The sequence below is a fragment of the Mastomys coucha genome, unplaced genomic scaffold (genome assembly GCF_008632895.1).
Source record: "Mastomys coucha isolate ucsf_1 unplaced genomic scaffold, UCSF_Mcou_1 pScaffold17, whole genome shotgun sequence".
Taxonomy (NCBI): domain Eukaryota; kingdom Metazoa; phylum Chordata; class Mammalia; order Rodentia; family Muridae; genus Mastomys; species Mastomys coucha.
In genome coordinates this window covers 19,605,847-19,631,098 of record NW_022196899.1, presented here as the reverse complement: position 1 = coordinate 19,631,098, position 25,252 = coordinate 19,605,847, and the positions used below count along the sequence as shown (strand labels likewise).

The following is a 25,252-nucleotide window of genomic DNA, read 5'->3' as shown; positions in this document are numbered from 1 at the left end:
CTCCTTCTCCTTTTCCTCCTCCTCCTTTTCCTTCTCCCTCCTTCTCCTCTTTCTCCTTCTCCTTCTCCTTCTCTTTCTCCTTCTCCCTCTCCCTCTCCTTCTCCTTCTCCTTTTCTTTTCCTCCCTTCCTCCTCCTCCTCCTCCTCCTCCTCCTTCTTCCTCTTCCTCTTCCTATTCTTCTTTCTTTCCTTGATATGGTTATTACCTCTATACAGTAATATGTCTTATTTTCTGGTAAATACATTTAAATTTATGAACTTTTCTCTCAGCACCGCTCTAGATACAGGCCACAAGATATGCCTTTTTCCTCACCAATGTTTCATAATATTATTAAATTATTTTATAGTTTATTTAACTTAAGAACAATTTAGGGCTATACTTATAAATTTTTACATTTGTCTCTAAGTGTGTTTTAAGCATCAAAGAGCTTTCAGCTATGTACAACATATTTTCCTATTTCTTTGCTGTTCATGATTTCTTATTTACTGGAACTTCATCTTTAGTTCTCTCTTCTTAAAATGCAATTACACGATTGCTTCCATAGATCTGAAAATATACATTCTGATGAGTTGAGTGTGGCCTTTCAGGATAAACATGTTGTTTCTCAAAGAATATATATATATATATATATACATATATATATATATATGTATAAAATATGTATATATATATTTTTTTTTTCTTTTCTTTGGAGCTGCTCCTCTGTAACATACAAAAATTGTCCTATTTTTCTTTACATACCTTTGTATTCTTGTTAAAAATTTGGACATTTCATTTCAGGAATATGTCAACTCCTCCATCTAACTTTTTAATGTGTCTGATTTGGCTTTCCTTTCTCTGGCTTCCTTTTCTGCCTGCATCTTGTCTTTCTTTTTTCTGGTCTTCGTTTCTGATCATAGTGTCTGTATGCACTGACATTTTCCTCAGCTTTGTCTGTTCCCATTCTTGAATTCAGACTTTCATACTTGCAACAGTTGAGTGCTCTCAGTAGATGCACTTGTAGAATCCAGATATAAAATACTCATAAATGCATGATTAGTTATTGTTTGCAGCACCAGTAACCAGGCTCTGTTTATTCCACTTAAGTAGAATTTTCTTTAGTCATTTGCCACCTTAGCCTTTTCAATAATCAGTTAGTCTCTGAAGTTTCTCTTCACTGGGAAGTATGACAAGGGTCAGCATAGAAGCAAAGGCTTTAACTCACATCTCTGTTTTTTATGGAATTTTCCAAAGCCTGATAAAGTGGCAGAGATAATAATATTCACATCATGAAGCTGATAGAAGCATTTGAGGGCAAAATGCATGAGAAGTGTTTAATACCCTGCCTGTCATATGGTGACTGTCATGCAATGTTAACTTCTGTAACTGTTAAGAATGGGTCTCTCTGCATCTGCCAGCAACACCTCTGTGTAAGAGGGTGCTGTCACACATAACCATTTAATGAGCCTAAACATTTAATGTTAACCTGCTTAGATATGGTGCATAATTCACTTGTGATAAGAGTGCTAGGCATGGTAATTGTTCCATGCACAGTATTGTGGATAGACATGTTCTTCTTATGAGCCAATCAAGCAAATTTGGAAAGCAGATAAAGATGAAAGTTTTAAATGGAAGCATTTGCTACTTTAGGATTTCCTGTATACTTGGATATTTTTAAGGCACTGTAAAATAAGCACGCATATGTATTGTTCATGTCTGAACTAAACTTAAATAAATTAGAAAGAGGTTTGGCTATAATAAGGCAACATAATTACATAAAAAGGAATGTAACTGTCAGGAGAACATTTAAATAAAATACCAAATCAGGAACCCTGCAAGGGCAAGTATACTGAATAAAGAGGAGAATAGAAAAGTAGAAAGTATACTGAATAAAGAGGAAAATAGAAAATTAGAAGGCACTGGAAGACTACAAAAGGAAGAACTTACAGCCATTCATTAAACAGTGCTTGCTGATTTCTTGATATGTGATATAAATCATGTTATCCAGGATGTGACATAGAAGGATGTAGGCAACCCATTAGCTGGAAAAATAGAAATAAGAAATATTTAACACACATCGTTCAAATGATTCATTGAAAATACCTATATATTACTTCTTTGTTAATTATATTTGTACTTTTAATCTTTTCTTGATAATTCCAGAGTCTTTCACTTAGGCTGAAAATTTGGAATATAAAACCAGGTGTGGGAAGGCAGAACTGTCACCCCAGCACCCCAGAGGAGAAGGCAGGGATATTGAAGTTCAAGGTCATCGTTGGCCATAAAGTGAGTTCAAGGCTTGCCTGAAATAGATGAAGCCTTGTTTAATTTTTTTCTTAAAACAATAGTATTTGGGTTGTATATCATGCCTTACATAGCATGCAAGTATCTAACTAGATGTTCCCCCAAAATAAAGCACTTTTCTAGAACTCATCCTGAAGCTATTTCAACAGTTTTTGAGACATCTTTTAGAACAGTAAATATTTCTTGAGCTGTAAAAATATTTAGGATTTCACTTAAAGACTTTATATTACATGATGTACTCAGTACTGAAATTTTAAAGAGTAAATTTCTTTTATTCCTAAATACACACCCATCGGGTGCTATAACCTCATTTTGCAAATGAAGAAACTGAAGCTCAGCAATATTAACTATCAGCCTCAGGTCACACAGCTGCTCAGCCACTTGCCTGAGAATTCAGTCCAGGCATGTTTACGAGATATGAACCAGAGTATTGGCTTTCTGGATGTGTTCCATATTTGGGCCTAAGTGGTGAAGAGATTCATTTACACATGTTCTCTGGTACAAAGAATATAAAACAGCTTCATTTCAATATCTAATAGACAAAAGCTGTATGATAAAGTGCACTCTGCGTTCATCAATTGCAAGAGCTAATGAAATTGAGATTAGCTATCCCCAAACTACTTTTCATGCTGGCCTGTTGAAAATATATTTAGACTAACTGATATGTGTGAGCTAGTGTATGTATGCAATAATATTGTAATAGTTGGATTTTTTTTTAAATGTTGCTAAGGCTTTTTTAAAAAATGTCTACCATGTGCATGGCAAATTTCCAAGCATTTAAATTGTATACGTTCTTTTATGTTAACAAGAAAACATTTAACACTACCTTATTACTCATTTGGGATAAAGATATATGAATCATATAATACAAAATACTAAGGTGAAATTGAGGCACAGAGAGCCTAAATATTATCATAAAGTGGAAATTCAGATCAAAATGACATCACAGATGTGGGAGAATATAGACAACCAATCAACTGGATCAAAAGAAATAAGAAATATTCAACACATGTAGTGTAAGTGATTTATTAAAAACACCCATGACATTTCTTTGGAGATTATATTTGCTCTTCTAATTTTTCATGACAAGTTCTACATATTGGTGAGTGTCGCAGGAAATCCATTAACAAGCTCCTGTACCTTCCGAGCTAAGGCATCACTCACTCTTCAGTGCCTTTTACCTTGTCTCTGAGACAGTCCCTCGCTGGATTGGGGCTCACTAACACCTTCAACACGTGCAGTGTGTCACACACTCAGAGCTGCGCAGCTTACTGACTTCCTATTCATTTCATTCATTGTTTTCTTTAGGAAGTAAGAAATTTTACTTAATGAGGTATGATAATTATTTTTCCCTTTCAGGTTGCTTTTAAGATTGGCCTAAGAGGCTTTATGTTTATCTTTAAGTTGTGTAAACATTCAATGTTTTCCTTTATCCTCATCTGTACGTCTGTCATTTATCAATTATTTAATGTAGCATCTGTCTGTTATCTATCTGTTGATCTCTTTGCTTATATCTATATAATCTATTAAATACCTATAGCATATACTTAGCTATTACTTCTTATCTGTTTTCTATCATTTATTATGTGCCTATTTTTATTATTTCTCTGTCAATCCATATTCTGTTTTATCTTACTGCAATTCACAGACCTCCAGGGAACTTGAATTAGATACGTACCAATCTTTTTCTATTGATTTTATGGAGGAGTTGTTCATTATTTGACCACTGTTTTATATAAACTATAGGATTTGGAACATACTTATCCACACCAGGAAAGCTTTCTTCAGTTTTCCAAGATTTTTTGGGAGATTTTTGTAAATCATTGAATTTATTAATTCACATATCACAAGAAAAATGACGAATTATAAAATCCAAGATCATCTACATATCAGATGAATCTCCTAATTTCTCTTGTGACTCATACAGAAAAATCACATCATGGCTAGGTTTTCTGTCTTCATATCCTAGGATCTATGAACCTTCATGTCATTGGAATCATTGAGTTTGATCTCTTCTGTAGCATCTTAACTCATTATATTTCTTTTACATTTAAAAACTTCTTCCCTCTCCTCTTTCTAAACCCTCCCTCCTTGCTGTCATCTTCATGCTTCATGGACTCTCTTTTGTAATTATTTGTGTGTATGTGCATGCCACATGTTATATGTTACACACACAACACACACCCACATATTTCTAAATACAAAGCTGTGATCTGCTCAATCTGCATAATATTATAACCATTTGGGATTAAATAACCAATTAGTTTGGTCCTCCCTGGGGAAGAGTATTCTGCCACTATTAGCATGCCAAGGTGGTGAATAGTTCTGTTTAGCCTGTTCAGGCTAAGGCATCACTCACTGTTCCAGTATCTTTTACCGTGTATCTGAGACAGTCCCTCACTGTATTGGTGCTCACTAAGAAGGTCTCATGGAACTGCCTGTCTGCCCTTCTCTGAATCTCAGCCTTCTGGATTATGCATTTAGCCAAATAACTAAAGATTATAAAAACCAAGCAGAGTTCTGAGACTGGAACTCATGTCTTCAGGCTTTCAAGATAAGTTCTTTGCATTGAGCTATCTTATTAGCCCAAAAGCATATTTCCAAGAGCAGATTTCGAAGACCAAAGTTTTTTTCTTATTTCTTTGTTCACTCTTGTTCTGAAGTTTCAATCCAGAGTTCCATTTGATCATTGGTAAATAGATAGGATTTTGGTTTTCAGTATGTAAAATTTATCAATTTTTTTTGTAGTTTCGTCCTTTTGATGTTCAATGTTAGAAAGGTTTACTTGATGCAAAGTCAAAAGGGTTTGTACTGTTTGATTTTGTAGGGTTCATGTTTCATCTTATGCACTGACTTTAGAGCCATGTATACTCTTTTCTAGTTTTCTGAGGTACAGCTCACAGACAGCATTTTCTTCTTGGATATACAATTAGTCTAATATCATTTCTTGCAGTGGCCATCTGTTTCCCTATCAAATTATCTTGTCATTTTTGTAAAAAATCAATTGCGTGAAAAGGTGTCAATCCATCACTGAAGTCTCTTTTGTATTCTATTGATCTGTACATCTAACTTCGTGCTGGTTGGATACCCTTTTGATTGTCTTTACATTAAGTGTTAAAATTAGTCTCTACAAGCCATTCAGTGAGTTCTCAAACTGTTCCAACTGTTTAAAGCCCTTTGTGTATAGATAATAGGTTTCACAGTCTTTTTATCAGTTCCTATAGAAAAAGATGCAGAGAATTTATCGGGATTGTACCTACCTTAAGGATTGATTTGAGAAGACCGATGTCTTCCAGTTTATAGTCAAGGTGTCTTCCCTTATATACACTGATCTTGTAGGTCTACTTCTGAGTTTCTGTGTAGATTTTTCAAATCTCTCATTAAGTTTACCTTTGCATACTCCTCATAGTGAAACTGTCAGTATGGATTTTATTTATTGTATTTCTGAGTTTGTCACAAGTTTGTGGAGATATAGTTTGTATTTATTACCAAGTATATACCTATTTTTTTTTTTTAGTCTAGAGATATTGACACTGACTTCTGCATAGATTTTTCTCCTTCTTAATTCAGATGATTTGCTTGATCAAAAATAACCCAACCCTATGTTGTTCCTTTCTCTCCCTGTGATTACATTTGCTTTCTTACTTTATTGCATTAACTAGGAATTCCTGCATAAAATCCCATAGGATCAAAACATATATGCTTGTTTCTTTCTAGGACTAGGGGAAAACATTCATGATTTATTCGTACAGTTAAGTAGATTATAAGCTACATATTTTGTTTGAATTTTCAGACAAAGTTCTGTTATATTTCCTGGATAGTGTCAAGTTTGTTACCAGCCCCCCAGGTAGTTAGAATCACAAGTATATAATCATTTTACCTTGCTCATTGTTTCAATACAAGTGACTTACTAACTTATAGGTTTATTGTCTTTTTACAAAGCAAAGTATTGACTAACACTTGTTTATCTGGTTGGCTTGACAGAGTTAAGAATATAGTAGTATAAATTACTTTTTCTATTGTTTTATGTTATAGGTTATCTTTTTATAAACCATTTTATATTTTTTTGAAAATAATATGTTGAATACTGGCCTTCCCTTTTAGTCATCATTGTTAATATGATGAATTACCCACTGATTAAATTCAACTATTAAGCCAATCTTGCATTCCGTGTGTGAGCTTTCCTTGCTTTGAATATTGGTGATTTCAATTAGGTAATATTTAATAAGGATTTTATACCAATAATAGTAAAGAATATCAATCTGATGAGATTTCTATTGTAGTGAAGTCTTACTTTGGCTTTCTGTGGCACAGTAAATTTTGTCCCACAAGCAGTAAAGATTCTTTCTTTTCTATTATAGAAGTTGTTGTTGTTGTTGTTGGAATGCTTTCTTCTTTATTATCTGTACTGCTTTAAGGGAATTCATGCATAAAGACATAGCTTTGAACTTTTATATTTAGAATGTTTCCTGTTCATTCTATTTAAGAGAACCTATTTTAAAGGGCACTTTACTTGAATGTGTCTTTTCAGGGAATGGTGTTTTCTGTGTTGGCACATGTACTGTTATATGGCATATTCTCCATCCTGTGCAGTTGGCATGTGTTTGTTCCTGATACACCTTATTTGTAAATGCATTCCATATTCCCAAATCACTGTGTGTTTAGTAATTTTATTGATATTTTTCAAGATATACTCTTTTCTCCTTATTAATTTTTTAACTATGTTACTATTTTCACTGACTTTTGCTTTTACTTTTGTAACTTATTATTATTTTTTCATACTTGTGGTTCAACCCCTTCCATTCCATTTTCTTAAGGTAGAGACTTAGATCTGAGGGCTTTGGTTTTATTAGTTTTTTGTCCCTTGTCAATCTCATAAATGAACATAGTGAATTTGATCATTTCATTCCCAAGCGTCTCTCTCATTCCCCTCTCTGTTCTACTGAGACCTTTTTGCTCAACAAGCTCCATCTCCACCCCATGTCTACATTTCTTGTGTTTGCATGAGACCTATATGAGCTTAATGATAGTTGCTTGTAATAACTGGATGGTTATTTACTGAAACTTGGGAAGTTAATAAGTGGCCACACCAGTGAAGAGAATGATACATTTTTTCATGACCATTAATACCACATAATCCCTCATGATCTCTTCTTGATCAGATACAGGGAAACAGTGATGAGCTCCAACTTGTGTATCATTATAAAAACATCATAGATATATTGAGTCTATTTAGACTCATTTTCCATCCTTATTAATACTTAGCTATAACCATAATATACATCTATGTATTATATATTCATAGGTTACAAACTTTTCAGTGCAATGATGTATTTTCATTTAAATCATTTGCATTTTAGACAAGTCACAAAGTATTAAAAATACCTTTCATTTAAGTTACCTAGATATTTTTAGTTCCAATCTACAGGTTTTCATATTTTTATTTGGTGAAAATCACTTTAATTTGAAAAACTTTTATTTAGCTTTTTTTTAAAAAATAAAACTGTAGATCAGCTAACAATATGGTTTCACTAGTGTATCATGCTCCTTAAAAGAAAATTTCATTTCATATAGAATTCTGGGGTCACACTGTCTTTTTCAGAAATTTAGTGACCATATGCTTTTGCATAGCTAATTGGTATCTTCTTCCCTGGAGAAGAACTTCCACCATTAGTATCTCTGCATTGCCTGTAGCTTTTTGTGTAGGATGAGACCTCGGACTGCATCGTTTCTACTTTGACTTGTCTATTGTTATTGTCCTTTTTTAGCTCATGTTTAGACAGTCATGTTAATGAAACTTCCAGGGTGTAACCTCTGACATTACTAGGAGACACAATCTCTCAGCTCCCTCCCTGATCCCCTACTTCTTTTTCTTTTCTTTCTTTGCTTTCAATATCTGCTGGAGCTGAGTTTTCTGACTCTGATTTTGATTGTGGTTTTAATGAAGACCACACATATCTGATTCACACTTTCTGGAGCCCCCAGTGGTCATTTGAACTGTTATATCCCGCAATCACGCATTGTTTTCCTCGATTTGCATTTACAACTTCATCTTTGTGCATGTCTAGCTATAGTTTTACTTGTATACACTGAGTGCAGTTTGCTAGGTGTTTTGAATGCGTATATCTTTGTCTTTCACAAAACTTGGAAGTGTTTTGGCAACTAGTTCTGATATGCTCGCCCCTTTTGTCTCCCCACTGTCCTGGCAAGATATACACTTGATATTGTACTTAGATCTTTTCAGAGCTTGTTATTAAAAAAACACTTCTCTGGGATGTTGATATAGCTCAGCATGTAGAGGCACTTGCTGCCAAACCTGTCGGTCTGTTATTTATTATCAAAACTCACATGGTAGAAGGAAATAATTGCCTTCTGACCTCTACAAGTGTACAGTAACAAATGTATGATACCATAATGCGCATACTTTTAAGGCTTTCTTCAGAGTACAAAACCTTATTATTATTGTTATAATATAGAGGTAAAAGTAGTGTCTATACTAGGGATTAAATTGGAGCCATGGTTACTAGCTGTCTGCTAAGCTAAGCTGCATGTTACAAATCTAATCTCGCATTCTACTAATCTATCTGCAAATCCAGGTGCACTTCTCTGCCTATACCATTCCTTTAGGCAGTTCCCAGTATTTCAGCTTTCTTACTTCCATGTTTTCTGATCACCAAAAGATTATTCCTGAAATTTCTTTCTGTATAATTGATGTATTTCTCAATATCCTGTTGTACATATGAATGATAATCACATTAAGCTATGAGTTGACAGCAGCTTTTAATTCAGGATTTTCCCCCATGATGAGGTTTGCTGTCATTTCTTTAACCATGTTTCTTGGGATTTAGGTTATACATTGATAATTTGTAGTACTAGGTAACTTGAATTATTCTGCTTTCAATTTTTTTAGTTTTTACATTTCTATAACTATTAAATATAATTAATATATAGTGATTTGCTTAATATGTTTGTTCTATATCATTGACTAATCTGTTAACACAGGCATAACCATTTTAACATTTCCTAATTTATATTACTGATTTTACTTAGTTCTTTGTACTCATTGTCTTTTAAGTTTTAAGTTAAATTAAAATCTAAATCCTTATGCCCCTGAAATAGTTCTAGATACACTTTTCTATTTTTTGATTTTTAACTACTTCCAACATTTGCTAAATGCATCCTCCTACACTGTTCTTGATCAGGCAAGAGATATGGTTGTAAACACTTTGCTATTGTTCTTCTATAGCAGTGGTTCTCAACCTTCATAATGCTGTGGCCCTTTAATACAGTTCCTCTTGTTGTGGTGACCCCCAACCACAAAATTTATTTTGTTGCTACTCCATGACTGCAGTTTTAATACTATTCGGAACCACAATGTAAATATCTGATATGCAGACCCCAAGGGGTTGTGAATAGTTCAAGGTTCTCTGCTAAATTTCCTACGGATTCTCGGAATGTTCACCCAAAACCAGCCTGAGAGAGTGAATGATTCCGGCTTCTGCACCCATGCCTCCTCCTGCAGCAAGACTGGCTTTGCTTTTTCAGCATCACCATTTTGTGTAGCAAACTTCTAGAACAGTCTGGGATGTCAGGCCTACGTGAAGACCTGCTTACTAAATATGTCCCCACTAGAAACACATGCATGCAGCCAAAGTGAAGCTTAGTCTTCATGAGGCTATCCCAAAAGCTGTTGCCTGTATGTAGGATGTCTTCTAGCTGGTATGCCCTGTTTGGCCTCAGTGGGAGATTAAGTGCCTAGCCTTTCAGAGACTTGAAGTGCCAGGGTGGGAAGCTACCCAGGGGACCCACCCACTCAGAGAAGAAGGGGAGTGGAGGATGGAGGGGAACGACTGTGGGAGACTGACTGGAAGAGCGGCCGATAAGAGGGATGTAATGTGAATAAGTAAAAAATAAAAATAGAAAAGAAACACATGTGGTTTTATGTGACTTTCAATTCATTTCTCTACACAAGGCATTTTTGTTCTTGTTGTTTCTGCAGAAAGCCTACTTAGGTCTTCCTTTAAATATGAGTACCTACGTGCAGATCAACTCTTAAGCTGCCATACACTTTTTCCATTTTCATCTCAGGACTAAAATTATAGATACACATGTGCTTCATAGCATATATTCACAGAACAAACAAAATAGCAAATGTTTACATTACTAAACAGCCACAGCTGATTTGGAAGTCAAGAAGAGTGTTGCTAAATCAGTCTTCTCATTTGAAAAATTCTTGGTTGTCAACTGGTGAAAACAATTGGCAATTTAAGAGTCAACATTTTACTACATTTCATTTGTAAAAGGAAAACATTTACATTGGAAAATCATCTAAGTGGTGTACCTTACCTAAGCTATTTTTAGTGTTCGCTTTCAAATAATTAAGACCCCATATTTTTACCTTATGGTATCTAGAAAAAAACACGTGCGTATGCAATAATGCAGTAAATATACATCCATATCTTTTGGATATATTTGGATATGGAATATAAACTTCTTTGTTGTTTAGAAGATAGGCACACTGTTTATTAGCTGACCTAACGACTTGTTTCCTCTCAAGGTCAGGTTCATTTTCATTCCTATTTACAGGGTGATGGCTGCCAGTTTCCCTAAACCCTGGGTTAAATTAAGTAGGTTCATCAGCTTGAATGATTTTATTTTCACAGGGATTCAACCCTAATTACACCTTGTGTGTTTGTCTACTTGTTACCAAGCACTGTCAGGATCTGTGTTCTTGTTTTCCCCTCAGAAAGTCCAGTTTATAATATGGTATCAGTAAGTCAACTGCCTCTCCTGGCTTCTGGGAGTACACTGAATAAGAGGTATGAGCCAGGTGTTTCTTGGTTTACACTTCTCTACCATCGCCTTGTTCATGAAAGACAGGAAACAAAATCTCTGTAAGGTTTTATAGGAGTCTCGTGATTGTGTTTGTTCCTTTCTGAATGACAGCCTTCATCTGTTGGATTCTTTCTAAGAAGATGTCTCAAACTTCGAAATGACAAGTAGAATTACTGCTGGAAGCTTGTCTCTCCGACTTCCATAGTGACCACCAAGAATTATTTTGCAATGAACTTGCAAATATTTTTTAAAAACGAAAGTCAACATCCCAAGAGCTTCCTCCTGCAGCATATGAGAGCAAATACAGACACCCACAGCCACAGAGAGAGAAATCTAGGTGCACCCAGCTCTAAATGGGAGGTCTCTATCAACTCCCTCCCCTCTGAGCTCAGGGACCCCCAGAGGAAGAGAAGGCAGAAAGATTGTAAGAGCCAGGGCAGATGAAGGATACCGAGAAAAGAAGAGGCTGTGAGTCAACTTTGAAAAGCTCATATGAGCTCACAGAGACTGAAGCAGCAAGCACTGGGTGTACACAGGTCTGCTCCAGGAGTACAGTGTAACGCTCAGTTAGTATTTTTATGGTATTCCTGAATGTGTAAACAAGCGGGACTCATGTGACTTCTCCCAGGTCTCTCTTTTCTGTTAATTTGCCTTGCCCGACACGTAAGTGATGGTTTTTGTTTTGTCTTGTTACATTCTATTTTGTTTTGTTTGTTTGTTGCCTCTTAGAAGCCTTGTGTGTTGTTTGAATGAGAATTCGAAAGGCAGTAGGACCTTGAGGATGGGAGATAGAGAGGAACTGGGAGTCATAGAGGGAGTTGAATCTATACACAGAATATATTGTATAAGAAAAAATCTTTTAATAAAAAGTGAATATACCTATACATATAAGCATTATAAATATTTTTAAAATAAAATAGGAATTTCAAAGACTATGAAAAAAAACTTGTATAATGTGAAGTGTTATAAAAACTTACCAATTGGAAAAAACACAATAATTCTGTGTTTGTGTTTTCAATGCATAAAAACTGGTGAATAATAAATAGGCAAATAGCTAAACAAAGGATATCTACTATAAAAACATATTCTACCTTCTTACCTAAAGATTCTACAATTTTCAACTCTTTACTTTATTAGTTTTACTCTAATTTTTTTATTTTTTGTTTTATGTATTAGCAGTTATATATAACTTGGTTGTTTTAATTTTTCTCAATTGGTATTACTGTTTATTTTTAATTTTTATCTTTTCAAATTCTTATTTTAACAACTGTGTCTGCCATAATTAATTACCACCTATTTCATCATTCTTATTAGTGGTTTGAATAATTTCAACTGTTTCTGGGAGATGGGAGAAATATATTACAGACCATGTAATTCTGTCTGTGTGTTTTCAATGCATAAAAACTGATGAATAATAAATAGATTGGGCATTTATGTTTTAAAAGTTTATTTGTATCAACCTCATTAAATGGCAGGTGAAGAATCCGCTAAGAAGATAGAGCTGAGGAACCTGTCCAGGAAAGCAACTTCTCTTGACCCGCAGTGATCTGTAAATGTGAAGCAGGATGTGCTAGCCTGCACAGCTCTTAAGTTCATGGCAGACATTCAAATGATGACCTCTCTTAATCCTGATTGATTTAATAACGCAGGCCATGATCTCGATTTGAGTTTACTAGACATTTGCAATTCCTTGTAGTAGGTTACACTGTAATGAATTAACCCACAAATATTTTGCATGTGTAGACTTTTTAGGTGGGAAGTTGTTCCTTTTATCATCAATTAAATTATAATATGAAGAGTAGCTATTTAGTTTTTTCATATTAGGGAATTATGAATTTATTGTCTATGAACATTAAATTCCAGTTCCTGGTAATTTTCCTGGAGACTTAAGGTGAGAGTGGCTTATAATCCCAAATCCTTAACATATATAGATACCTGTTCCAGTTTAAAGGAATAATTTTAATGAGATGTGATAACTTCATTCATGTGTGAACTCTTCAATGGCACAATCAAGTTGGCTTTACGTTTGTGCAACGCAGACCTATGTGGAGCTCTGGTCATAGTTATTTTTGTCACAAATAGTGTACATAGTTTTAGCCAATGGTTCCTTTCTGCAGATACAATGTTTCAACTTTGCATGTGTGTGATTATATGTAGTGTTCAAACTTGCCAATTAAATGTGGTTCATCTTCATGTAAATTGCCTTTTCTTTGTCAAGCACAGAATTAGTTTGTTTTGACATATAAATACTTCATATAGAAAACTAGGAAAAAGAAGTAGCAAATGGCAGTTTTTGATTAGAACTGATACCTTATCCTTTATCGATACTTATTTCCCATCTGGCCTTCTGTGAGGTCCATATCCCTATGCCAGGAAAGAAGGAGGGGGGTGAAAGGCTAGGAACTTGGAAGCTGGAAGGAGCCGCCAGTTGATCAAATGTAAGTTATTCACCCACACACAGGTCACTAGGCAGACAGTTGTAGGTACCAAGTACAAGCTGGAACACAGGCCTCTAGACAAGCACAACAAGCAGGCCAACAAAACTCCAACTCAGGCTCACTCTAAAGTCCTTGACCCCAAGGCCATTAGCATGCAGAATCATACAAAAGTGGTACTCTACCCAGGAGAATTTTATAACAGATTACTTGACTGTTTACTTTGGGGTTCTCTGGACATCTGGTATAAGCCATAATGTGCTGACTCATACACCCCCATGTCTGGTGTCAGTCATGTTTTGCTGATTCATACTGGATGTATATAAAAGTAGATGTTGGGAAGATATCATCTGGGCATCACAGCCTTCTGTTCTCAGCACCTTCACAACGGGGGTGGAGGTTTCGATGTTTAAATATTTAGAAGTATGGCTAGAGTTGTCATAGAAGCTTACATATACTTCCAAATCTTGGTACCAAATTATGTTTGAATTTTTGCTCATTGTGACAAAAAAACTTAAACTGAATAACATATGAATTATAATACAATTTATAATTATATATAAAAATATATAGCCAGGTGGTGGTGGCACATGCTTTAATCCCAGTACTCGAGAGGCAGAAGCAGGCAGATCTTTGAGTTTGAGGCCAGCCTGGTCTACAAAGTGAGTTCCAAGACAGCATAGCCTACACAGAAAAACCCTGTCTTGGAACCCATCCCTCCCCCACATACACACACACACACACACACACACACACACACACACACACATACACACACATGCACACAAAACCATTTACATATTATATATACTATATATTATATATAATTATATATTATGAAATTAATGGAGGCACACCAATATCTTATTTGTCCCTCACCCTTAACATGTGTATATGTACTGATGTATGTTTGAATATATATATATATATATATATACATGTATATATATATATGTTTATATATATGAAACCTTATTTTACAAATAGGAAGCTGAAAAGACAGCAGAGGACTAATCTGTAGTGTTATATGAGTGTTGAAGTCATGTCCAGTGCCTTAGATACTTAGGATGGTTGTTAAGGTCTATCGAGTAAATGCACAAAAATTAAGCAACACAGCAGCAAATAAATTCATTAGCAAATGTTTGCTGAGTGCCTACTGTGTACAGCACAGTGCAGGAACCTCATTTTCCGGGTGCTTAGCAGCACTTTCGAAAGCCTTGGATGTTTTATAGTTGCGTTTTTATCATTATAAAGGCATGACCCTCTTCTGGGCTTCCAGCCAAACACCAAACAGCATGAGATAATGTGCAGAGGCTTATTCCTGTCATCTGATAATTTATAAAAATGAAGTTGTCCGTGAGAACGATTTCTATAAATATGGGTTTTTTTTTTTTGTAAAATATTTTACTTTGGGAGTGAAACCATTTGTTTTCCTGTATTTTAAGATTGTTAATGGGGTTCAGATCACTAAGGTGTCCTGGTACCTGACATCCCTTGTGCCTCCAGGTTCACCCCCCCCCCCAGAGCTCTTGTCACTTTACAGGAACCATATTATCTTTTTGAGACCACCTGGGGATAACTTATTAATTTGTTAGTTTACCAGTTTCTAATTATCCTGAATGACTTAATGCTGTTCCCAAGGTGCTGTGGGATGTAGCCGCATAAATCTGGCACTTGTTGGTGATTCTCATCTTTTATGAGGAGCTCTGGGAGGGTGTCAAGATGGCAACCCCAGGTGAGATGCTTTTCTGCTTTCCTCATTATCCTCCATTCACAGCACTTCCTTCTTTTTGTGTTCAGAAGAGAAGAAATAACACACATGAATTATTGGCAGCAAATCAGAACAATGGCAATGTCAGAGATGTGGTAATTAGAAGGTCTTTAATGGCACATATGTGTCACAAACTGCCAATTAATCTCGATGATAAGAAACAATCAATTCAGTTGCTGCTACTTCCTTTCCTCAGTAGACCCGGGCAAGCATCAATGATCTCTGCACTTGGCTTGTTTTTATGTTTCCTTTGGCCACAACTTCTGCCTTCTCTGGAGGGCATTTCCTGGAAAAGGATAGGAATGTTGTGTCTAGTTACTGAGTTTGACCAGCACACTTGTTGTTTGTCCATGATATACACCATGTATAAAGCATTTGCTTGATCCCTGAGGAAATATGTGAAATATCTTCTAAAACCTTTAAGCTGATATAGTTCATGTGTGAGATTTCTGGACATCCCCAGAAATCACTAGCATCTGTATTTCTCTTGCACCGGCTTTACTTCAGTTACTTTTTCATCAACTGCTAGTTTAAAAATGCCACCTTAAGTGGACATTGCATTCCTTCTTAAAAGGGAGAACCAAATACCCACAGAAGGAGTTGCAGAGATTAACTATGGAGCAGAGACTGAAGGAAGGGCAAGCCAGCCTAAATATATCTCCTGAGAAGCTCTGACAGTACCTGACTAATACAGATGTGGAGGCTCACAGCCATCCATTGAACTGAGTACAGGGTCCCCAGTGAAGGAGTTAGAGAAAGGACCAATGGAGCTGAGGGGTTTGCAGCCCTTTAGGACAAACAACAATATGGACTAACTAGTACCCTCAGAGCTCCCAGGGTCTCAACCACCAACCAAGGACTGCACATAGAGGGGTCTGATTGTTCAGGCAGCATGTGTATAGTAGAGGATTGCAAATTCGATCAGCAATAGGAGGAGAGGACCTCGGCCCTGTGAAGGTTCTGTGCCCCAGTGTAGGGGAATGCCAGGGCCAGAAAGTAGGAGAGGGCGGGGTGGTAGGCATGGGGACGGGGGAGGCAACAGGGGTTTGTTTTTGTTGTTTTTGTTTGTTTCTTTGTTTTTTTCGAGGGGAAACTGTGAAAGGAGAAATTTACATGTAAATAAAGAAAATATCTAATAAAAAAATGTCACCTTAAAGGGGCAAAACTAGAGTGGTCATATTGTTTCCCTGTGTGATGTAGCTGCTCTGTGGTCTGAAGCTACTTGAAGCTCTCAGCATCTCGTTTGACACCTACACTAAGTGCCATGCAGCGTTTACAGAGACCTGTCTTTGTCCTCACAAGATTAGCACATCTTCACTCTCTGCTCATCCTCCAGGCCACCCTGCAGGGCTGCACAGGAACTCTGCACCCAGAACATTTGCCCCAGGACTTGATGTCACACACAGTCCTCTTTGTTGTAACTCTTGGCACCGTTTCATTTTTATTGCCTGCTTCTCTTTCTCGCACCTTTCTTTCACCAAGTCCCTTTAATGTGAAAGAACGTCTCCCAGGTATTTAGGGTCAGAGTTCCTCAAGACTGACTTCAGTAGTGTTGAGAGGCGAGGGTCACCATTCTGGACAACAGCTATGGAAATCCTAGGGCCTGGTTGGTGTTTCCCTTTGATGAGGATCCAGCTTATTAAGTCTTTGACTCACACACTTGTCACTACTGTGTCAGAACCCTCTGCTCTTTTCTGTGTCTCAGTAAATGACAACACTCTTCAGCTACTGCTGTTATAAAACAGAGAAACAAATTCACTACCTAACTCTTGTCCTCCTCTTTACCCAATGTTCACTTTTAACTTATGAATCCTCCTGAAATCTTCTTCTGCCTCCTTTCGAGTCTCACAGTCTGAGTTGAAGTTGCTTTGACATCTTTCTTTGGTTCGTGCATCTCTAGATCCTAAGGGAGCTCCTTGAACCCACAATAGCCATCCTATTGCAGACAGCGTGAACGTTGAATACCACAGCTCCATCCTTCAGTATAGTACTTAAAACCTTGCCTTGTGTTGGGGTGTCTCTTATGCTACTGATGAAGAGCTTCTTGTCACCATGGATACTGTATAGAATCTAATCTCTGCAACCTTTCCGTCTCTAGGGTGTACTAACCCAGATTCTTTCTGGAATTTCTGAGGATCTTGTATGTGCTCATCACCTCCCTTGATGTTGTTTGTATGCATTTTGTTCTGTCTCCTCCCACTTCACTTAAGAAGTAGCAGCATATTATTCAAAGCTCAGTGGAGATTTCACTTCCTCACAGTCCTTTCTTAATCATTCAGAATCCTCTTGTAAAGTCTTGTTGGCCGTCTCTTCCCTTTGTTGAAATTTAGACAATTGTGAAGTAGTTTCAATGACAATCTTTCATATCTGTTATAATTCATGATTCACAAAGAACTGTATTTGTGTTGCACATCACCATACTCATGTAAATAGTTCAAACGAGAAACACTTTATGTATATGCATTAGGTGACTGATGTAAGAAGAGGTATTTTCAATTGTAACTTATTTATGGTATTTCTAAAACAGTCAGCATACAGTAGGTATCTTAACAACAACAAACTAGTGAATATACTAAAATCAGAGATAATTCCTGTGCTTACATAATACTCACATTAGGCTCTGAATCCCGATCAGTTTATTAGCAATACCTCCGTTACCAAATAAGGTTTTCTATCTCGGGTTTTGAGAAACTGATTTTTCATTTTTAAAGATTTAATTTCCATGTAGGTGTGTGCCTGCGGGTATTTACATGGGTGTGCACGTGCCCCAGAGGCTGGAGTCCCTTGAGCAGCAGCATCTCCACCCTCTGATGCATACTAAGAACCCCTCTGGCCCTCCACAAGACAACAACATTCTCTACACTGCTTAAAGCACCTCTCCAACCAGAACAAATGGGTATTTCTCTCTTTTTGAAAATATGCTTACTGTAGATGAGAACTCTCATAGGTCACCATATTAAGCCAATGGTTGCCATTGTAGGTCTAGAAAAAATTCATTGTCAGATTCTACATATTTAATATTCTAACAAAGTGAATTTGAAAGAACCAATACACTTTTAACTTGCGTTTATTTTTCTTGTCCTTATATTGTTAAGCTTCTTTAACTTCAAAGATTTCATGGGAAATATTTTTCCGGTTTTGCTTGAATATAGCAAGCAAATATAACATGGATCTCTATAATGTGGATCTCAGCAGCATGCTATATTGTCCTTACTTTGGGTGTGTCTTTGTTTATACAAATGAGCATCCCATATAAATTTACAGTGTTGATATTGCACAATGTTGCTTTTAGGTCACCTCTACTTTACCTTTATAATAGGTATTTCACTACCTAATATGTTATCTTACTACTGTGCTAACAGGCACATAAATAACCTCATGACAAGTTCAGCTGTCTTAAAATATTGACAAGTAGGTTTGGTTTCTTCCATTTAGATTTTCTTGTTCGTTTTTAATGAATTAAAACTCTTCTTGACCAGATTGGCAGTGAGTTTATATCACAAAATCATAAAGAAACCTAAAATTTCCTGAGTTTTTTCAAATAGTAAGTCACTGTGTTTGGTACTCTAAAATGTTTTTTTTTTTATAGAAGTATGTTGTATGGTTTTATCCTAATTTGGCACAAAATAAAGTCATCTGAGAGGAGTGACCCTTAATTAAGAAAATACCTCCATAAGATCAGGCTGTTGGCATCCTGTAGGTCATTTTCTTAATTACTGATTAATGAGAGAGGACCCAGCTTATTAATGATAGTGCTAGACCAGGGATGGTGGTTCTGTGTTTTAGAAGAAAGCAAGGTGACCAATCCGTGAGGAATAAGCCAGTAAGCAGCACCCTTCCATGGCCTCTGCAATAGGTCTTGCTCCCAGGCTCCTGCCATGTTTGAGTTCCTGTCCTGACTCCCTTCAGTGATGGATTAAGATATGATGTGAATGCGTGAGCAAAATTCACCCTTTCTTTCCCAAGTTGGTTTTGGTCCTGGTATTTCATCACAGCAGTAGAAACTCTAACTACCAAAGGAAGATTATAGTTTCTCAAATAAGGGTTTTAATGAAAAAGGTCTGATAACCAAACATTTGGTTCCCAGCTGTTCTTGGGCTCTCAGTGAAACATTTCCTTTGACCTTGTACTCTCCTGTATCAAATTCTTCTTTTACAAAGCTGAAACTGAGGTATTGAAGCAGCACTGGGCAACTTCATATTGTTCTGAAGAGAACTAATTCTTTTGGTTTAAGTTTATATTTATATATATATATATATACATATATATATATAAATATTTATATATATATGTATATATATATATATATATATACTATAGGGAATAAACACATACATTCTAATGAGGAGAAAAAAGTTAACCTCAGGCATACTCCTTCCTGGACCACATGAATCTCTGCTTCTGAATGGAAGGGGTCTCCAGAAAGCATTGCTATCATTTTTAGCATCCCGAGAGACAGGGAGTTGTGTGAGCAACTCTGTGTGGTTGACAAGGGACGACTGAATTCCTCCAGATGAGACACAAATGCATGTAGCAATCTCTCAGCCAGAACTTAGTTGTTTACACAAGAAGTTTTTACTTCTTATGGCTGCCAATAATCCTCAATAATTGACAACTGAAATTCTATAAATACTACATAGAAATGCCTATGGCCTGTATTCATATTTCCAACACAGCATTTAGTTATAAGCATGTAGGCAATTATTCAATAGTTTAGTGATCTTTAATAAATTATTAATATATATATTTTTGTCCCTTTTCAATGAACAGTAATGCTTTTCAAAACACTTGAAATAATTCCTCATGTCTTTTCTTTCATACACATCCCCAGTTCCTACCATCTCTCCTCCTCTTCCCTCCCTCTAGTCTTTGGGGATGAGTGTTCTGATCTTCTATGCTTTGTGAGCACATCCCTAGTTCCTATACACCAAGGAAAACATTAGATTTTCCTTCCTATTTCTACTTTACTTTGCTTAAGTAAAGTGAGTTCATCTTTCTAATCCCATTCTGTGTTAAATATCAGAACATTAGTCTTTTCTACATGGATATAGTATTCCATTTTTAGTATATGACACCTTTTCTTTTTGTTGTCATTTTATTGTATATTTTATTTATTTACATTTCAAATGTTTTCCCCTTTCCAGGTCTACCCTTTTGAAAACCCCTTATCCTATCTCCCCTCCTCCTGCCTCGATGAAGGTGCTCCCCGACCCAACCACCCACTCCTATCTTCCCACCCTGGCATTCCCCTACACTGAGGCATTAAGAACCCTCAGGGCCAAGGGCCTCTCCTCCCACCAATGTCCAACAAGGCCATCCTCTGTCACATATGCGGCCAGAGCCATGGGTCCCTCCATGGGTACTCTTTGGTTGGTGGTCCAGTCCCCGGGAACTCCAGGGTGTCTGGCCAGTTGACACTGTTGCTCCCCACCTTTTCTTTAAGGCCTTCATCTATCACTCAATAAGTAGGTTGATTCCCTATTTTGGCTACTTTGACTAGTGCTTTCAAAAGCATGAGAAAGTAATGTTATTTTTATGTGATGATTTTATTTCCTCTGGAAATACAGAGATATCAGAACCATGTGGCTTTTGAAGAATCTTCTTACTGTTCTCTTTAATGACTTAATAATTTTCACTTTCATTAACATTGTTCAAGAATTCCCATATCTCTGGATCCTTGGCAGCATTTGTTATTTTGGGAATTTTCAAACTGTAGCTGTTCTAACAGGGTAATGTGGTGTCTGCTGGTGGTTCTAACCGGTGACTCTCTCATTATTATTTATCATATGCTTTCATTTTGTCTTACTGGAATTATTTCTGAAAGCAGTGTATGTTTTCTTACCTTTCTAAAAATGTTCTGCTTATGTATTCCTGTCTATATTCTACAATGAATTTATTCTGATCTTAAGAGCTGTATTCTCTTAATTATGGCCCACTTTTCCTGGTATGTGTTAAATTACAAAAAGGATAGTCAGTGGGTTGAAGAAGACAATGGAATCGAAGCAGCACATCCAGACTTGATTTCTGGCCCTTTTGTTCAATACAGCATTTGAGAATGCAGGTAATTTATTCCACCATAGGTCAGTTTACTCAGGTGTAAAAGAGGGTGTCATTGGTACTTCATGCTGCCCCATTGATTAAACAAAAAGTGGATATACATTGAGAAGTACATATCAGGTAACTAATAAATGGTAGTGGCAGAATTAGTGTGTTATAAAAGTCTGTCTTCAGGACAACTGGAAAGCTAGTGTTTTTTCCAATACAGAAGAACTACTTTAGTGCTCCTTTGTCTACTTTTAGTGGCTCACACATCACTACTGAAAGAGTATTTGTAACCTTAGTTCTATTTTTGCCTTGGCTTCTTTGCCCCTTTCTTGTACTTTTGGTCGAAGTATTTAGTTTTACGGTTGGCACTTCTTGTATGATCAATGAATTATATTCATATCATAATTATGCCATATCATGAATCATTATGGTGCATATTATGTTTATTACAGATTCTTTTGTGTCTTGGGTGATTTTGTTTAGGGACTGTTTCTATTTTCTTCTTATTATTTTAGATGTCAGAAACTACTATAAGTTGGTAATGCAATCCAGGGTTACTTTATGATATAATTTTTCAGTCTTATCAAAACTTTACAAAGCTATACAAAAGAGAGAATCCAACTGTGTAATGAGGGAAGCCAGATACAGTGGCTTTGAGTGGAGACACATGATCACTTTTCCGGGAACTGTCTGTAACTCTCTTTCACTTCAGAGATCTCTGCTTGGGGTTTGCCTCTGCCACCCTGCCCACTGATAACTAAAGAAATTTGCTGTTGCTTGCATTCCTTATTTCATATTCTTTCATTTCTATTAAGACAGAAATCAACAATGCTTCCATTTGTTTCTACAGGCATATGTTCTCCAGTAACATGTAATTCTACTCTGCAAGCTGATAGTGATGAGATACATTTGAAGGAATCAGGATGGTACCCAGTGGTGATGGATGAAGCCATGAGCGAAGCTTCTCATGACTATGTCTGTCCTGGGACCTTCTGCTCATCCTCATCCATGGCTCTGTCCTGATGCTATCTGCTCATCCTCATTCATGGCTCTGTTTAATCATGTTCATCCTATCACCCTGCCTATTGCTGGTGCCCCTCCAGCTCATTCCCATCAGGGGTCTTCGCTGTTACCAAACACATGGATGTTCTTTAGACGTTGATGACCTTAACAGCTTTATCAATCATCATAAAATGCACTAGAAAGATGACATTTCTAGAATATGTTAAAAAATTTCTTCGATATTATTAATAATGAAGAGTATGGACAGGAAATTCAGCAACTATATTCTCATAAAATTTACTCCTCTACTACTAAACCAGCTACTATTCCGATATCTATAACCTATTCTCCTCTGACTGATAGAACAATGCTCTTGCAATTTTTCAATATTATATAAAGATATATGTACTTGAATAAAACAAAAGGCAGTATTTTTAATATTTAGATACTTTGAAGAGAGACAAGAAGCTATATTTCCATTCCATTTGATGCTGTTACATACAGTCTATTTTTGTTACAGATTTGATATTTTCTACTTCAGTCAAGTTTTTATTTCAAGTTTTGCATCTAACTTATAAATTATATTGCTATAGTTAGAGATTTGCATATTTTGTCTAACAATAAATCTAGATACATGTGTAAAAATCACAGCTAGATAAGAACAATGCCGAAACTCCCAGGAATATCTGAAAGCATAAGAAATTATATCTAACAATATGAGTTTTTTCTAAATATATATGTTGTGAATTTTAAATATTATTACAGAGTATACTTTTCTTTAGGCTTCTAAATCAATCACATTGATATGATTCCCATCATGCTAATTTTAAGAGGATGGACTTGCTTATAATGATGGGAGATATTTAATTTCAGTGTTCCAATGAATGACTCATGGTATTAAAGCAGACAAATACATGGCGTTTGCACAGTTTTCTATCTTAGGGATAAATCTGTTACTTTTAACATGGAGCAACCTATCAAGGTAAGCTCCTGACATCCAGAGTGGGAACATCAATAGACTTGAATAGTTTTGGTGTTAGCTGTGTGGGGAGTAGACCTTTTCTTCATTGTCATAGTTTTCTTAGGACTGTGCTGTGAACCTCCTATAAATGAGACTATGTGGCTTTTTGTTTTTATACCTTTGTCTGAAAGATTTCTTTCTTTATGTTTAGTAATGTCACTCAGCAAACACCTATTCTTTGACAAATAGAAAGAATTTTTCAATTCTATGGTGTAGCAGCAAGGAAGGAGATAAGAACCATAGTAGAATCTTACCTGAGAAGAAACAGGCATGAACCACTAAAGCACATGCGTCCAAAGAAACTGAGCTGCCGCACCAGTATGGAAGGCCCTGATAAAGGTGTGAAATAATTCCTTTCTTTGTATGTATTTCTTAAGCAGATCTGTAGGGCAGTGGTTAGATTGGCATTGCAAGACCTGGCATTCCGTTAATAACCTGGGAATACTATAGGCTGCTACTGTTGGCTGACATTTTGTGCTCAAGTGTGATAGATATAAAAAAAAGTAAAGGTAATGATAGATGAAATGTATACATGGAACATTCAGATCACATTTGTTCTTTGGGGACCATTACATAGTCATTTCTGGAAAGGAGTTGCTAAAAGTAGAAGAGTTCTTGTATAATTCTTTGACATTTATGAGTTAGAATTAATCTCTTAAAATAAATGTAGCTTTCAGTCCAGAGAATGTGTGTGATTCTGAGACAACCTAGTTGGTTAACAGAAACTTTGTTTCAAATTTCTATACACTGATGAGACGTCTGGAGCTATAAGTCACTGATAATTGCCTATTCTTGACACAATGTCTGCCATTTTGGATAAAACTGACTTATTAAAAGTCTGGAAGCTTTTGTTTGTTTTTGGAGACAAGTGAAGCAGATATCGCATGATTAAATGATTACTCCTTCACAGAGAATACTTTTGGTCAATGTCTAATATAGAGACTCAATCAAGGACAAGTTTAGAAACCAACCTGAGAAAAGATTTTTGATTTACTCACTTGCCACAATGTCTGTCTACAGCATCCAAGTTGTCCATGAACTTGGGTACTAAAGCTGGTGTCATTTTGTGAGTCTACAACCTTAGTAAATTCTTCCTGTTTTATACCTCAGCATGATGATCTAAGCAAAATATTAATTTTTAGTACTAAAAAATTATGTATATGATGCTAACACCTGTGTTTCAATTTAGAAGAGAAAGCATTCACTCTTCTTTTCAGTACCAGGGAGTTTAGCACCTTATTTGAGCACACATCTTAGGACCATTTGTATGCCTTAGGCCATGGTCTTATTTCTGTCTTTATTAGCAACTAGAACGATAATTGATCATAAACTGTGTTTGGTAAGTACTAGACTAACCCAGAGACTGGTATTCTTGTAGGGTCAGGGATCACTAAATACTGTTAGTTTCAAATGATTTCATCTGAATATATTGAATGAAAAACAAATAAATAAATGATTATTCTTCCTCATGGCCTATGGATTTTTATCACATAACCCAGAGCTTTCATAGGATAGGGTACAGTTCATTTAAGTATATTTTATTCACAGTGTTATACAATGAAGGCTATATAGCTAAATATATATAGCATCTTATTAATGAATTTACAATTATGTAAATGAAGCTTAAATGATTTACAAATAGTATATTAGCAAGGAAAAGAAAATTTCTCTTAATCTTTCACATAAAACTAATTTATCTCACAGTGTGTTCATGAATCACGCATCATAGTGGAAAATACAACTGTGTTGAGTTATCTGATGTTTCCCCACTAAAGTTACAGATTTGTCATAACAGGACTTTAAAACTTATAATTTCAGGAAGATTGTATATAAAAATATTTTTGTGTGTAAATACTTAAT

The 25,252-nt window shown here is 36.0% G+C and overlaps 1 protein-coding gene and 1 long non-coding RNA gene across 4 annotated transcripts in view; one reads left to right on the top strand and one right to left on the bottom strand.

The window, feature by feature from the left end:
• Nlgn1 (neuroligin 1) overlaps nt 1-25,252 on the top strand; it is a 901,140-nt gene that overhangs the window by 82,988 nt on the left and 792,900 nt on the right. The window lies entirely within an intron of this gene.
• LOC116095007 lies at nt 15,416-17,365 on the bottom strand. Its single transcript, XR_004120396.1, has 2 exons — nt 17,087-17,365; nt 15,416-15,610 (listed from the first exon to the last, which is right to left on the bottom strand). It is a non-coding gene; the product is annotated as an uncharacterized LOC116095007 (long non-coding RNA).